Raw genomic sequence first — 19,181 nt, forward strand, 5'->3', positions numbered from 1 at the left:
AAGATTTTTTAATACTTCAAATATTGTGGAGCATTTAAAGGATTTGATCTAAATGTGTAAATTTGAGTATACTTAAGCTGTTCAAGCATATTAATACTAGAACACTTCAAAGCATTAGCTCTATTGCATTAACCAACTTTCAATAGCCTTATATGAAACGTATTAAACATATTTATAAAACAAATGCATGTCTATGAGTATTTCTTTATGGGCCTTCTCATCAAATATGGTTATATCGAACTAATACTATTATGAGAAAGTGATTCTTAACAATTCTTATATATCTGTTTATATTAATATTATATTTATTTCAAGTGTTTTTCTCAGCGACCCAGTGATGTATTGTGCACTTTATGGATTCGGAGTATCCAACTTTTTTTATAAAGTGTATATTTAAATTTCTTTCCTTTCTAAAGTTGGGGAATCTGCCACTGCGACACTGGGAGCTATTTTACACCGTATATGAATTTCAAATATTTCTTCGAACCCCAGTTTGTTATAACAAGTTTTAAAAGTTAATTGCAATTTCTAGACATCAATTATTTTGATATTAATGATAAGTACATAATTACTGCTGAGTTATTTAAAAAAATCACATTTCCGGATACAGTAACACTTAGTATTTATGTTGTACTTCTTTGAGGACTAAAATAGAATGTTTAAATGGTTGAAAATATATATCTGATTCACAATAAAAATCAACAGGATTCTACAGGACGGAGCACCATCACATTTACTTAAATGTGGTTTTTATTTTATTAAATAATATACACAAGAAATTCATTTTGTTTAAGACCTATCACTATAGATATATTTCAATATTTGCCGAATGGCATATTGCGATATGTTCAGCTCACGAGCCATTTTTCGTCCACTGCGACGCGGATTTCGTTCAATTCGCTTCTTCACTTTTCGAACCATTTCTGCCGATGTTGCTGTTTTTTTTCGTCCACTTCCTTGACGTCGGGCTACGCTACCAGTACCATGGTAACGAGCGATGGTACGAGACACAAAAGATTTATTCACTTTTAAATGCTGGAGGGCTCTAACGATAGCCACTTGTGGTTTTCCAACCAAATGCAAAGCAATCACACTATCACGCTTGAATTCCATCACAAATAACTTTTTTTCTGAAAAATTCCCACCAAAATGCTTTTGTGCGCTTGTAAACAATATAATGAGCTGTCACTAGAATAAATCTGACAGCTGTGGGACGAGCGGTTTAGAAATGACAGCAGTCTGAAGTTGGTTGCAGTTTTTTCATCTCACCTTGTATAGATATCAGACTCAGTTTTTAAGTATTACCTTAACTTCAAAAAATTTTGTAAATTGTTGTTGTTCAATATTTCTATTTATATTATTAAGAAGATAAATTTATAATCTCGGTGTTCAAAGAATTGAAGATACATTTGCCCTAAGCAGTTAATTTAGGTAGCGAAATCGACATTAACAAAAATTTGTGTCCTTTGAAATTCAAGGATATGCTCCCTTAATAAATATATATATCTTTATATTGTATTTAACTGATGAAAATTTTAAAAAATTTGCGGATAAAATAAAACAAGTAAATATTTCTCGATATGCCTGATTATGGTTGAACGCCCTCTTCTAATTAAGAACAAATGAAGTATATAAAATTTTTTACCTAGTTAAAGTGCAAGAGCTAATAATATAGTCCACTAAGCGACGGCTGTACACACTTCTATACCTAATTTGAAGAAATGTAATCACTTGATTTCCAGAATTTTAAATTTAAATGTACATCTAGGCAAAATACTATAACAGTAATTAATTTAAAAATTATGTTTTCTTTATTATTTAATTTAATATAATATAATAACAAAATTTAGTGTAAAATAAATTTACACTGGTGGTATACTATTTCTTGTAAATATTAGAATAAATTATATTATATAATAATAGTAGACCATAGAATGGTTCTGGGCCTATCATTCTTGAAGCTGCGCATCTTCTTGCAAGTTTGTCTGCCATTTCACTGTCTTGAATACCAGCATGTTTCGGAATCCATATTAGGTGCGCGTGATTATTCCAGCCGAGTATGTTCAGCTTATCAATGTACTCCCATACCAATTTGAATGTTATCTGGTAGAATATGAGTACCATTATAGCTGCCTGGCTGTCAATCAATATTGCGATTTTACGTTTCCCATAGTTACACTCAAGTTTGAAACTGGCGCATATTAACTGCTATTAACTTTATAAACTTACTATTGCATTGCGGACGACTCTACTTGTATTCTCTAAGAGAGCGTGTCCGATCAGATAAAAATAGTCAATGCATGTTAATGATTTATCTTTTGAGTAAGTATTCTCTAATAAAAATAATGGTTAATATCTAGTTTAGCAGCCTCGATTGGATGTCCTGACAGACATAAACGATGTTGATGAATATTTGAAATAAATATTTTCAAATTCACTCTTCCGTACTCATTCGCCTGTAATATGTATCTATTAATATACTTGGCGTAAGAAGGCGAATGGGTGTGAGAAATCATTATACTTTCAGTGCTTTAGTAAGCAACACATATGTAAATAATGCATATGCAATATGTAAGTACGTTTATATACTGCTATATATATATATATGTATATATATATAAACGTGACTTAGTTTGCCCAATTGTGTTGCTTTTAATAACTTAAATATTTGCTTTGTAAAATATAAACATTAAAATTGACACTAACAGTATTTGTATAATTTAATTTGTGCATCTCGTATAAAACTGAACGCATATGACAATCTGTATCTGCAGTTTACTAGCTATGGGCAGACATGCACTATTAGGTATGTGTGCAAACAATTGCTTGACATATTAATTCATTGCTTTATAATTGCAAATATATGTAAAGTAAACTTTAATTAAAAGTCAATCGCAACTAAGCGGATACGGAAATGTTAAAGCAAAAATAATTTAATTAATTTCAGTGAAAACATGTCAAATACATATTAGAGTGCAAAATTATTTAATAAAAGCACGTGATAATATTTGCCATTTAATGCTTTTGTAATTAAGTAGACATCAGCAAATTGAGCTATCACTTTTCTTTATATCGCATTTAATCTGATTAATTACAGAATATAAAAATGATTATCTTGAGTTTGATTATTATTATTACATGTGACAATATGAGTCATTAGAATTATGTATATTATTAATGAAGTATGTTAAACATCACATGATATAAGATAATGTTAAGAATTTCGATTACTAATGAAATAGTAATTAATAATTTTATTTAATAAAATATCAATTAAACTTTGCATTCTACAATATGACAAAGAAGATGATACAGGGCATTTCATCAAGAGATATATGACTCCAAATAGTTCAATAAATAGTTTTATGGCATTAATGATGAAAAATGATTTCGGTTAATTGGTCATCTGAGAGCTCTAATTTTTCACAACTCTTTCGATTAACTAAGACTACATCTCACAAATGACACATGGAATGTTTACTTTCAAGTTGAGAATTAATGTTCACTCAATCTCAACAAATAATATTGTATTCGAAATAAATCACACGAAATACTAAAACCAGTTACAGTACTAATATCTAAAGTCATTGAACAGTTGCTTTACTTACTTCTTTGGCGATAACAACCCGTTACCGGGTTTCGGCCTGACGCAGCGTGTCTGCTGTGTCCGCGCCTTCTCCAGTCTTGTACATAAAGTCCGGTTAGTGCTCTCTCAATTTGATCACTCCACCGGAGACACGGTCTACCTCTACGTCTTCTTTCTTCAACTATCACTTCAAACACCTTTTTCGTTGGAGCATCTTCATCCATTCTCACGACATGACCAATTCAACGAAGCCGCTGAATGTTAATTCACTGAATTTTATCATTGTCGCGATAAAGCTATACGAGCTCGTGGTTCATTCGCATGTGACAGTCGTCGCCTACTCGTAGAGGATTTACTAAGAACTTTTCTTTCGAACAGTTGCTTTACTAACTATATGTATGTCTGTGTGTGTTGGAAGTCGGGATGGGAATATGAGACTTGATTTGGTACGTACGGCAGATTTTAACAACACGTTGTTCTTTCAGACAACATATTCTGAAAAAGCAACATATTCCTCAACGGCAAATTTTACCTCTGGAACAACGGTTACGTATAAAAATCATTTTTCACTAAAGAAGTATCCAAATCAGAAGGCAGATGGAACTGATATATAATTTGGTTGACAACAATTCGTACTTTATTTTATTAATTGTGGTGATGAATTTTTGAATCATGTAAACGAGTGCACTGTAATAATGGTATATTAGTACTGTAAACCATAGTTTAAACATTTGAATCGATACTAATTTGGAAATAATCCAAAAACAAGATTTCTTTTATATAAAAAAAAATGGCAATTACAAGTTATTGAACGGTACGGGACTCACAAAACTCCTTAGCCACTTATTTCACTTCAAGGCACTAATAAGCTAATCTTCCAATAATTTACTTCGCATTCCAAAAATTGATATTTCATGGTCTTTGACCGATTACTGAATAAGTACTCGTTTTGCTGGCGAAGAACAGTTTTTGCATCATTCAATAGGTTCTTATCCTCATTCAGTCACATGATGGTATATAGCTAACTTTTACTCATAGTGATAATAAACATATACAGAATCTTCGCTGTCCCTTTTGAAAGGTTCAAAATATTTCTGATAACGTTGCATTCAAGTGTGTTTTTGTCGCATTTTTAGCGAATACTGCACACATGGTGCACACAGCTTTTGGACACCTCAAATGTGTATAAATGTTTTATTTAATCTCTTTTGGTTAACCTATAGTCTTCCAAATCCATGTCCTTTATTCTTGTAACAATTTTTAATATTAATACAGTATTTGCTTCAAATGAAACGTTTGCAAACGAAAGTACTTCAAGAGCGACCACCAATTACAAGCCATTGTTTTTGGAGGAGTAGACATATCTCCCATTTTATCAGGTTTTTGCATTGTCTTTATATATGTTTTTACAAGTACTTTAGAAGTTTAACTTTCCATGCATAATATTTAATTTTTTCCATTGTTAAAAAATGCTCTGACAATTTAACTTCAAAAAACTTATATGAATAGTTGAATTGATGTGCTATGTTTTTATAAAAAATTAAATACTAAAATGGTCCGAAATCATTTTTAATTCCAGTAGTAACGAGTAGTGCTTATTGATTTTTTGCATACTTAAAAAATATTATCTGCTATTTCAATCCATTTTTTTAAGCTGCAATTACTAGGGAATTTGATTTCATATTTGCATCCTAAAGGATTACTCTGTCGAACGCTTTAATGAAGTTGCTTTATTTTCAATACTATTGAAAATATTTTAAATCATACCAGAACTATTTTTACATAGTCAAGGATACATACAGTATATCCTCACTTAAGTCCTCTTTAAGCTTTTGTAGATATATTTAATACATGAGTATTGAGATGTTACCAATTTCTGATTTTCAGTTATTTGTACGAAGGATTTCGTTGTTAGTTTTTTTTTTTTTCTTGGGAAAGTTTGATATATGATTTATACCAGATATTAACAGAAAGTAAAATAGAATTTTTATAGAAAATATTTAGAATAACTTATAAGTTAACATCATGTTTGTTAATGCGAAATTTATTTTCATATGCTTCAATTTGTTTAAGAAAATATTTAGTATGAAAAGTTACTTCAATAGATATTAAACCATTCAATCTTATTGGGCATAAGTAATCTGTGAATAGTTGGTTTTTGTTACGTTGCAAGAAACTGTACATGATATTGATAAGTAAACAAAATACTGTAAAAATAAAAATTTTAACAGAAAGTTGATGTACAGCCAGATAATCAGACTGGTACTTCTCTACGGGTTTGTTGCGTATGGCAACTCTACTATTCAAAAAGTACAAGTTGCTCAAAGTCAGGCTCTCCGAAGGCTCTTCAAAGTGTCATGGTACATTCACACGAATGACATGCTAAGAGACCTCAGAATAAGCCTGGTCAAATAATACATAAGGGACAGAGCCCTGAAGCTATAAACGAAAACTGACAGTCTGCCCTACATAACACTATCTAATCCCAGAGCAGTCACTAGCCGTACGGTGCGATATCTAGATCTTAGAGCAGTCTTAGATCAACGAATAATCAGCGAAGCTTGTGTGAAATACATAAATAAGTCAAAGAGGAGGGGAGGGCTCTGTAGTAGCCCCTCAGCTAACAAAGAGTAAAAGTGCAAAGTCGAAAAAGCGTAAATATAATTTATTGTTTCGCAATTTTAAAAGTGTGGAATTATTTTTCATTTGCAATTTTACTATAAAAAACTCTATAAAATACTGGAAATACCACTCTATTATAATTTCAGTGTAAAAATTAAATTGTTCGTGTTTCATTTATTAATAATTTAATTAAAACGTACAATCAAAAGCAACAAGCCAAATCTGCAATTGGATTTTAATATTTAAAATTTAATTCTCGTGAATAAAATTTTCCAATTTATTTTGTTATAGTTTAAAAGAAAACTGCATTTTTCCGTAGTTGCAATATTTTTTATATTACAATGATGTTGCTTTTTCATATATTGTCAAAGTTATTTTAAATTTAGTAATAATAACAAAATCAGACATGCGAAAAAATTTAAAAATGCACTTAAAATGATAATAAAATCCTCTTTAAAAAAACATCTGAACAAATACTACATAAAATATATAGTATATAAAAAATATGATGTATAAGTACAAGCAAATAAATAAAAACATTAAATAAATAAAATAAAAAAGAAACCTAAAATGCATTTGGCGAAGTAAACATTTTATTTGAGTGATCCAAAAAGGTTTTAACTAAAGTTTTTTACTTGCGGATATCTATGGGATTTTTGTGCAGAAATTGTGATTTAAATTCAATGTGAGGATTGAAGACAACCGATTCACAAAATATAGTTATTTTAAATTTTAAAAAAAATTATATAATTGATCCTATTAAAATTCGATAGAAGGGAAAATGCAGCACAAAAAAAGCTTTTTATTTATATAGTTATTGTCACATTAAGAGTAATTAATGATACTTCAAATGAGATTATGAGATTGTATTAAAATAGTTATTAAATTTTTAATCCAAATATATAAATTTAATTAAGTAAAATTTTTTTGCTCGATTATTGCTCAATATTAATCATTAGTGGGTTTGCAAAATGCACATCGTTTTAAATACTTGTATTCAATTTTTAGATTGAAAGTAGAGCATGTCAAACCGCTACCGCTATATGTTTTATATATTCATAACATATATGGTATATATCATATAGTTGCTCTAAAATACAACGGTGGTACTACAACAACGTGCTGAAGAGTTTCTATATGTATTCGAAGACACAAGGATATATATATATATTCATAACCTGCTATTTAATCACATATTTACATTTTTTTGCTCCGATAGGTGTCCGATAAGATTCAACACGTTTCCACGATGTACATCACATCCAGTTATATCCTAGATATATATAAAATTAAGTTAAATAATATAATATTTTTTATACTTATTCTGTTATAATTTAATTAAATTAACTCTTTTTTTCACTACGATTGAACTTCCAAATCAAAGATATGAAAATAATGACCCACAATCAACTCCAATGCAAGCTATGTTTTCTTCTTTTATAAAAAGGATCGAAAAGTTTATAGAATGGATGCAAAGCATGATGCAGTTTATGATGCAAAGTATGTTCCAGAATTTTAGCTTTTATTTTTATAGGTTATTCGGCACTAATCTTTAAATATTATCGATGTTATGCTAATTTGAGAGACACACTCGCAAAAATTGCACTTGCATACAAGGCTACTCTTTTTACGACACCAAACATCCCATTGTCAGAAGTACAATGCGATATTATTAACTAAAGCAACTTTCCGAAAAACATATTCAAGCCACTACTATCTGCATACTTATCGATAAACAACTGATAACCAAAATTTATAGCAGATTGAAATTTTAATGCTAAGCACATTTTCTGGTGCACCAGATTAATATCGTCACGAGACAGACAACTCTATATAGCTCTAAACAAAGGACTCGAAGTCATGTCATTTGGAAATCCCACATACTGACCGACCGATACCAGTAAAACTCTTGATTTGATTGATTTCGGTGTCTTTAAGAGTTTAAATAAGGAACATATCTCTGCTGAACCATCGTATGATTTGTCTTCAGAGCATTCTCCGGTGATTTTAACACTGGCAAATATTTTTGGAGGTCAAATTTAGAATATTAAATCATATGTCAAATGGCGTAAGTTTGGTAGATATATATATATATATGGATGATATATCAGAAAAGTGTATCAATTGTCCTAAATTAACATTATTAGTTAGTTTATAGTTCAACAATATTTAATTTGTTTATTTTAAAATTATTTCTTCTATAATAATTTGTAGTTTTTGACTTTTTAGTCTCGAAATAAGGTAATAATAACTTGTATTCTTGTAAATTAACAAATGACATAATATATTTAACGCTTTGATTGTAAAAGTATCTCATTCAAAATAATTTGGGAATATTTTCCATATTAGTCAAATATTGTATAAAACGCCTAAAGTATAAATATAAACACAAATCAAATTGTTTTAGTTAGAATTTTCTTTAGGCTACTCTGGTCTTATTATTAGGATGCAAATAAAATTCAATTTATTTCATTTTTCACCCGACGTTTCGTTGGTTATTTTCCAACATCTTCAGGGGTATCTAAAATATTTTTTATTTAATAATTATGATTTCAAAACACAATGCGAAAATATATATATGATATAATTTGTGATATTGTATAAACAGAGAAACATGTACACAAAATGACTAACAACAACAATAATAGCAAAACAATCAAAAGTAATAATTATCCATTCAGGATTTTAGAATTATTTAATAATAATAATTACCAATAGTTAGAATTGAAATTAAGTTAAATCACTTTTTGTAAATAAAAAATTAGAAGTTAGGAATAAACATTAAAAGTTTTATAAAATTATAGAATTATAGTCAACTGCTTCAAGTTACCGCCACTTTCGATTTTGTTTATATTAGAGCAGCAATGTAATTAGAGCTTATATTCTCCGTATCTTCTTTGATGTTCATAGTTAAGTTAATTTTCTCTTGAATTCTTAAGCTTTCGAGAGTGTACCGTTTTTTCAAAGATTTCTCTTTGTCCAATATTATTACATTGTCGAAGTCCGGTTTATGTTGTCTCTCGGTGCAATGCTGAGATAGAGCTGTATTGTTTTTGTTCTTGTTGATGTCCGACATATGCTCAGCTATTCTGGTGTTGAGTGATCTCTTTGTTGTACCAATATATATCTCTTTGCAACTCCCTTCTTTATTTCCGTTGCAATTTATTTGATATACCACATTATTTTGTTGCAGCTTATTAATTTTGTTTTTGTTGTTCGAGAAAATTTTACGGATAGTTTGATTGGGTTTATAAGCACAAAAAATGTTGTCTTGTTTAAGATTTGTGGTCAAATTTCTATTATTAGATAATTTCGGTACAAAGGGTAACGAAAAATATTGTTTTGGAATTTGGTTATTGCTATTTTGAATATTTTTATTGTAACTTATGTTCTGTTGTTTGATTAAATTGTTAATTAGTCTGTATGGATAATTATTATTCAATAGAGTCTTGTAAATTTTGTCAATATTTTGTTGTTTAAACATTTGGTCACTACTATCTAATACCTTTTTGATGAAATTCTTCACAGTACCTAGTTTTTGGCTCATAGGTTGTGAAGAGTGAAAATTGATAAGTCGTCCTGAAGATATATCTTTACTGTACCAATTGAAAATTAAATTATTATCTCGTTTAATAATTTCAATGTCGAGATATGGGAGTTTATGGTCCAGTTCCTCTTCATATGTAAACTTGATTTTTGGGTGAAAATTATTTAATGTTGTCAGAATAATTTCCTTGTCAGATTTTTTGATAACCGCAAATATGTCATCAACATATTTGGTAATAAATTTAAAAGTTACCCTTTGTACCGAAATTATCTAATAATAGAAATTTGACCACAAATCTTAAACAAGACAACATTTTTTGTGCTTATAAACCCAATCAAACTATCCGTAAAATTTTCTCGAACAACAAAAACAAAATTAATAAGCTGCAACAAAATAATGTGGTATATCAAATAAATTGCAACGGAAATAAAGAAGGGAGTTGCAAAGAGATATATATTGGTACAACAAAGAGATCACTCAACACCAGAATAGCTGAGCATATGTCGGACATCAACAAGAACAAAAACAATACAGCTCTATCTCAGCATTGCACCGAGAGACAACATAAACCGGACTTCGACAATGTAATAATATTGGACAAAGAGAAATCTTTGAAAAAACGGTACACTCTCGAAAGCTTAAGAATTCAAGAGAAAATTAACTTAACTATGAACATCAAAGAAGATACGGAGAATATAAGCTCTAATTACATTGCTGCTCTAATATAAACAAAATCGAAAGTGGCGGTAACTTGAAGCAGTTGACTATAATTCTATAATTTTATAAAACTTTTAATGTTTATTCCTAACTTCTAATTTTTTATTTACAAAAAGTGATTTAACTTAATTTCAATTCTAACTATTGGTAATTATTATTATTAAATAATTCTAAAATCCTGAATGGATAATTATTACTTTTGATTGTTTTGCTATTATTGTTGTTGTTAGTCATTTTGTGTACATGTTTCTCTGTTTATACAATATCACAAATTATATCATATATATATTTTCGCATTGTGTTTTGAAATCATAATTATTAAATAAAAAATATTTTAGATACCCCTGAAGATGTTGGAAAATAACCAACGAAACGTCGGGTGAAAAATGAAATAAATTGAATTTTATTTGCATCCTAATAATAAGACCAGAGTAGCCTAAAGAAAATTCTAACTAAAACAATAAAACGGACTGGTCAAAAATTCCATTATTAATAAATCAAATTGTTTAAGTTTTATAAATTTTACAATTTTATTTTCAATTAATTCAAAATTGTTAAAATGATTAGTTTAAATATTCGCTATTATTGTGTTTGCCTTTGTTTATGTATCTTTGCGATTTTTTCTGGAATTTTTCATTTGTGCGAAAATTGGCATTATTTGGCGCTTTGGCGTTTACCACGATAAAGTATCTACACAAATTAAGCACTCTAGTGCGGTGTACAAATAATCGAGTTGAACATGTATCCTTTCGTTTGTGTGTGCCAGTCCTGCGTTATAACAATACCGTATATGCACTTATTAATATCAGCAGCAGCAGCAACAATTGCTGCAGCAGCATTGCCAACATGCAAAATTCGAGCAATTAAAAGCATTAAAACAATTTAATTATCGCGCTTTATTTGGCAGTTTCACATATTCGCATATTCACATATGTGCTGTCATCCATCGAATTTGTTGGATTCGATGGATATATATATACATGTATATATACTATGTATATCTATACTGCTATATATATTAGTGTCAGTATATGTCGGTATATATAATGTGTATATCCATTTTAAGTTTTCAATTACGAAAGCATTTTAAACATTTCAATTTATTTCACTTAATTGTACTGATACAAAATAAATAAATTGCCAATAAACTTAGTAATTACAAATCGAAATAGTTTCCCAAAATTTGAGAGTTAAAGATATTTTGCTAAAAGTTATTTGAAAAGAATGCGAATATAATAAGATATTAAAGGATATTAGTATCATAAGATAACTCATATCAGTCATTTATTTTTCAGTAATATCTCATAAATATCATATTGATATAAGAGCATACATTGACTATATCTTTACTTATGTTGTGCTGCTAGAGATGAAATATGACTGTAGATATTTTTTTGAACAACAAATTTTAATTAAAATAATTAAATAACACGGTTTAAATTAGTTAAACAAGTTTAGCTAATGATAAATTATTATTTATTAATATTAAAACTATATAGAATTATTAGAATTATATAAGCTGAAATATCTGAGCATTGTTTTTTCCCCGCAACATAATTTTAGCCTCCACGTTGATTATGCCATCCGTAACTTCCAATTCAGACATATTCAGCTGAAAAATGCACTCCGAAGAGTGCCAACCAGCTTAGCTTCAAAGTTAAGCCGATCTGTTATAAGCAACTTATTCACCCCATACTCACCTACGCCTTCCCCATTTGGTCTACAATCTCTTCCGCAAGCACTTCTCCATCTCTGTCCTTTACGACAATGCCAAAATCACTCGCATTGACGAGTACCTTTTGATACTCGCCTGTAGATACCTCACCCGACTCCATGATCTCCCCTCTGATGTATCTATTCCTATTAACCTCTCTGAAGACCTTGTTCTAACCTTGCATTTTAAACTCCCCTCACACCTGTCGCACTACTTAGATGATTGGGACCGTGACCTCCACTCCATCTCCATCCAACTAAAGTTGTGCGAACAACTTTTGTTGGATTTGGTTCATCTTGACACACACATACAGTCGACAGTCTACTGCTGCTTACGTTCCGACTCATACGCATATACGAGTATCCATAAGTCGTCACCAGTTACAATATTATACGAGTGTACATGTTTTGAAGTACCAACATTGTACTTCTTGTATGCAGGGTACCACAGTGGCAAAGGATGGAGCGTCATCGCCAAATGAGGAAGAAAGTTGATAGCTGCATTCTTGTCTTGATAAATTTACACTCAATTCACTGCAAATAACACAAATAACGCACTTTTGACAAAAAGTCTAAGTTAGGTTATGTTTAATAATGCCAAACTTTCATATGGAATTGTTAGATGACACCTGAGAGTAATTAGTGTTATCATTATTATTATTATGTTGAGCCTTTAACGAGTTAGTGCAACTGGGCACTTTTATTCCTTAATAGCTGGAGAGTTTCTGCAGAGTTCCACACATCTCACGGACTAATTTGTTTATTCCTCATAATATTCACTGATTATTCGATTTATGATCTAAGATCTGCTTACCGCTCCGTGCGTTTATTGATTACTTTGAGATTAGATAGTGCTATGTAGAGCAGCTTGTCGGTTTTCGCATATAGCTTCAAAGCTCTGTTCCTTATGTATTTTTTAACATGTTGTTGTCATGGCTCAAAATATAAATAGTGATGGGGTACTTCCGTAGAGGACTTTCAGTATAACGGAGAACTGTGACTTGAACAAATCTTTTGTGTTTCAAAATTATAAAAACTGCGCTTTAAATAATTTAACTATATTTTAATAATAATATCAGTTCTTATACACAGTTAAATTATATAATAAGTATATTGATCCCATCAAAAAATACATAAAGGATAGAGCTCTGAAATTATTTGCGAACACTGACAGACTTACCAACATCGCGTGATCAAATCTCAGAATGGTTACGGGCTTCTTGGGGAGGTATGCAGATCTGAGGTCAATTATTGCTTAGTCTGATGAAGTGATTAACAATAAAACAGTCAATGCGTAAAGAGGGGTTTTGAAGATACCTCGAGTTAAGAAAGAGTAAAAGTGCTCAAGTGCACTGGTTCAAAGCACTTCAACATAATAAAATTAATTAAAACTTAAAAATAATATTAAAAAGTTTACAAAAGCAATAAAGACTAATTTTTCATGAGAAGAAGTACACATGCAATTTATTCTGTTAAAAATACAAATCGATTGAGTACAAACTATGAACTTTTTATAGTAACACTTAGTAACATTTTATTAAGATACAGATACAGATTAAGTTACAGATGCTATTCATATGAAAGAGTAAATGTGCATAAAATTGAATGAATTTGTCAATCTTAAAAACTCATGAGCTTCCCATTCTCGTATTTTAAGTGCTTAACACTTAATTTAAATTTTACCTCAGGAAAGGAATTTTTATAGATTGACAAACACATAACAAAACGGCAACAAACAAGCAAGAATTTATATAAAACAATGCAAACCGAGACTGAGATGCAGATTTCAGTTTAAGTAGATTTCGTTTTTTCAAACCGTAGATACTGGCATTCGTATTTTTGGCAAGCAAAACAAATTTGTAGCTTTACAAAGAAGTAAAGTACTACGGAAAGTGGAAAAGAAATTCATTTTATGCCTTCTCTGCTTTGAATAATACAAACTTTTATGACATTTTTATTCACTTTTAAGGCACGTAAAAGATATTTACTTTTTATTTTCAGAACTTCTTATAAATGTTATTAGAGTTCTTCTTCGCAAATATATACAATATGCAGAAGTCGACTTAAGTGCACGGCAAATACCGAGAAAATGTGCGAAAAATAGATTTATTTATATATTCTTATTATCGCAGATTCATCAAAAAGAAAAAAAAACAACAAAAATTTAAATAATATCATCATCTGCGGTCTTTAGATATTTATACACTTTTTATGGACTGCAATGATAGATTCACTCAAAATTCACTGTTCATATTTTGATTTGATAAAAATAACATCAAAACAAATTATTAAGCTGATATGGTTTTAATATTTTAGATATAATTTTTCTTTAACCATATATATATCATCATATGGCATATATCACATTTCATAAATTTTAATTTACTTCTCTTGCTATTTAGCTTCCATCTGCAATGATCGATGACTTTTTTTTGATTTTCTGACAACACTCATACCAAAGGTGCTTTCAAGATTGAAAAAGATTATTGAGCCTTTCTTAATAGAAATTTATTTAATTTAATTTATTTATTAATTTATTTAACTTATTTAACAAAAGCTGTCTGTGATGTATAGAAGGAAATGATATTCTCGTTACTTTTAAATATATTTTTCGACGTAGTCCCTTTAATACCCTGTATACTTGATGCACGTTATATTTCGAAAACTAAAATTCTTTGAGGTCCTCAAAATATTAATTTGAAACTGGAATTATGTTCGTATTTGATTAAAATATGTTTCATATAAGGACATCAAATCTGTGTCCCAACAGACTTCTTTAGGACTCACATATGTTGAGAACATTAACTCCACTATTTTATTAAACAATGATTTTTAACAAAACCTTTCAAAATATTTACATAAACCATAGATGTGATGATGGTTTCAGTTGGAGTGCTTTCGAAAAAGTGTGAGGGATATGGTATTAATGCAGGCATTCCCAAAGCTGACACTTTGCTAATAGTTGTCTCTGTTCACCATAAAGACGTTACATCTGTGTGTCTCAACAGATAATATCTGTCCATCAAAGTGAGAATTTAAAATTTAATAAAAGAAAAAGTCAAGCGAACCGATCGTTGTACATTTGCAATTTTGTAAATTAATTTGGTAATGTTGGAGTATTAATCTTAAAACTCATAATTCCTAGATATGAAATGCTGTCACAAGAGATAGTAAAGTACCTTGGAGCCATGATTGATGTGATACTGAGGTTCAAATAGCACATTATAGCAGTAAGATCTAAGGCTGCTGCGCCAATACTCTCCAACAGAAGTGATTTGGACTAACATCTTACTCAGTATATATAGGAGCCGCGGAAACTTCCTGTAATGTCTCCACCGTTTTTTGTTGGCAAATAATTTCTACTGACAAAACTATCGTTGCTAAAAGCGTAAGGTCTTTCATTGTGACCGCTTCAAAGTAGATTGACGCTTTGAGTAAATCTTAGAATATCTAACAGCATCAGTTGTGACATATACTAAGGTGGACTTAAATGATATACAGTAAGTAAGTTAGCATTTCAAATCATGCATTGCCTTAGGTATTAAGAAGAAAAGTATGAAGTTCTATTACAGTCGCATAATCAGGGAGGTCATATCCAAGAGGGCAGTTGCAGTAACACAACAGTAACGCTGACAGATAGAAAAATACGGAAATAGAAAAAATATTATCAATGAGTATAAATGTAAATTAAATGTCTCTTGGCAAAATATCGAATAAGTGATCACAATTGGGCCAACTATTGGAACTTGGGGTCATTTTAGTAGATTGAAGTAGATTGAAAAATAAACTGAGATAGACACTTAATTATGTATACCGTTTTAGTACATTCGATTTGGTGCTATCTTCCCTTATTTTTATTCAAATGGCAGAAAAAAAGGCTAAAAATTCCGAATAATCACTGAAGTAATGATTTTCAGTAAAATTTATATTAAAATATTTTAAATCGTTTGCAATAAATCGCTTTCAATACCAACTTGAATTAAAACCGATATATTTTGTAATTCCGTAGGAATTTTTTTTTTCGAATGCCATTTATCGCACACGTCATTTAAGCAAACTCAACGTTTTGCTTTTATGAAATTGTGAAATTGTGCTTCGGTTCTTTCACTGTACAAATAATTTTTTACAAACACACATACACTAGAATATATGTATTGTTCCATACACATTCATGTGTTCACATCCTTTCACATCCTTTATTTGTGATGTGTGAACGGAGTTTTGTGGCTGCGAAGCCTACTTCACACATTGATAATTTCAAGGCTTGACTGACGTAATGGATTTGCACTGACAGGAAGGTAATAAATGAATTACTTGTATAAGAATTTATGTTAATAAAATAGATATATATATATACATATATACATATATGCGCTTATATTTAAGATTATTTTAAAGTACAAGTGTACACGTGCACATATACATACATAAAGAGGAAAGCATAAATCTTCATTTCTTATATGCTTGAAATATCTCAATATTTATAGAAAGGCTTGATTTAAAGTATGGATTGATGTTGGATTTATGTAAATAAAAATACATATATTTTCATATGTACATATATTTCTATATAGCCAATTATATTTGCAACCAAATATCAATTGAACTATGGTATTTACTGATAGAACAGACAATCTACTAATTATAAGAAGAGAAAGTGCTGACATCTGCTGTCGTTGGTCCACATCACAGAACTGTAACGAGTAATAATTATAACACTCAGAGTACACTCATAGAAAATAAAATCTAAATGCGTATAAGTGTCTTTCACACACTCTACTTATATGCATTCACATTCGTCACAGAAAGTGTCAGTGATTCATAAGTGTTATATGTGTTAACGAATGCCGGTGCTCATGACTCAGCTTCACAAGAATGCGTACACATTTCTAAGTAGTAAATGATTCATGAATCATAGCATACACTCATGTGAGTATGAATATACTCATGGAAAATGAATGACTCGAATGACTTGAATGATTTGTAGCATTCGTAAAAATTTTGTGTGAGAGTTGTTGTTTGCTAAGCAAAAAAATTTGCGTGTGTTGAGTTTTATGCTTTTGGTGTATGTTGTTGTTGTTAGCATTGTGAATGCAAGTATTTTGTTTGTGTTCTTAAATATTTCATGTGCATAAAATGAGTGGTTGTTTTAGTAGCAAATTATGTGCACACTAAATAATGACAAGTAAATTCTTTCCGACTGTGATGTAGTACTCATAAATGATTTATAAATAAATCATTTACATAACTTTTATGTCGAATGTGAGTGTTTTTGAGTATCATATAAGCAGAGTATAAATCCTTACAAGTGCAGTCATGTTGTGTGTAAGAATCAGGTGGAGTCGAACATTAACCCATAACATCTTTCCAATTAACCCGCTTCCTCAGAATTTCTTCAACACAAAAGACGCCAATTTTGTCAATTTCAAGCCCACTATTAATGGGCCAGTTCTCCACTGATCTTATTCTACAAACATAATAATTGCAATGGAGTTTGTTACTGGTATAGTTTGACTATAGCTTCACTTTTTCTGTACAGCATTTCTTGTCTCACACTACAACTTGTTGTTTTTCAACTACAACAATTAATTTATTAAACCTAATTTTGCAGAAGTATATTGACTTATATTATCCGAACAAAGACTTGATAAATCCTCTCCAATTAAAGCGCCTACTAGTTTTTTTGATAAAATGGTATTTTCTTAATAGACTTTTTCTATATGGATCTATAACTATTTCCTTTGTTGCAGATCTAACGCACTATTTAGCAAGAACAGCTTGATTTAGTATATTATTGTAGCTAGTGACTGTTGTTCAAGTAATTGTTTTTTTGTTTTGTTTAAGAGAAATAATCACATTGAAAGCCAATGTCGTACTTAATTATTTTCTGACATTTATTTAGGCGCATACGCAAGAAATGCTTTATTATGGTCATAATAATATATGACTTGATACTCTCTAATATCACCTACTATATCTACCCTTTCTTCTGATTCACTAACTCAAGTTTTGCATTTTGAATCCAACACATTACCGCTGTGATCACGTCATAATAACTCTAACTTCTGTGTGGTTTTTTTGATTACTGCACGTCTAATCCTCTAATTTAGATTGATTAATTAATAGATGGATAAATTGATAGATTGATAGATTGACAGATTGATAGATTGATAGATTGATAGATTGATAGATTGACAGATTGATAGATTGATAGATTGATAGATTGATAGATTAATAGATTAATATATTGATAGATTAATAGATTGATAGATTAATAGATGGACATTTTGATAGATTAATAGATTGATAGATTGATAGATTCATAGATTGATAGATTGATAATTTGATAATTTGAGAGATTGATAGATTAATAGATTGATAAATTGATAGATTGATAGATAGATAGATAGATAGAAAAAATTAATTAAATTAAATTTTAATTAAAAACTATTACATTCGTATATAATTAGTTTTTTGTATTTCAAAGCACTAGTAATATAGTTACTCAATTTTTTCCAATCAGGGTCATTTTCTCTATTAAGCACACTGTTTACTTCTTCTTCTACTAAAGATTCTCTTTGAAAACAAATTCGTCTAAAAGGTCCCAATATAGGACAACACCCGAAGAAGTGCTGTGTGTGTACAGTTAATCCTTTAATCTACCCTACCAGTGTTGTATAGGTTAGAAATGTGGTTTTAAGAAGCCCATCAACTGAGACGTTTTATAGATTAGACCTGATCACGAAAATGTTATTGAAATGGACATGCTCCAGTATATTTTTGTAACACCTAACAATGATAGTTAATAACTATTGTTTTAAATCCTGCATTGAGCGTACGTAAAACTGTCAAAGTGTTTGTTTGAAAATTTCGCGAATGTATGGCCAAACAATATCTAAATGAACTGTACTGCCATAATGGCAAATATGTTATTATTTTAATAACAATTATTATAAATTTCAATAAATTTGCTAATAAAAATTGTGGAAATTGCCT

The sequence above is a fragment of the Teleopsis dalmanni genome, chromosome X (assembly GCF_002237135.1).
Source record: "Teleopsis dalmanni isolate 2A chromosome X, ASM223713v2, whole genome shotgun sequence".
In the NCBI taxonomy this organism is placed as follows: Eukaryota; Metazoa; Arthropoda; class Insecta; order Diptera; family Diopsidae; genus Teleopsis; species Teleopsis dalmanni.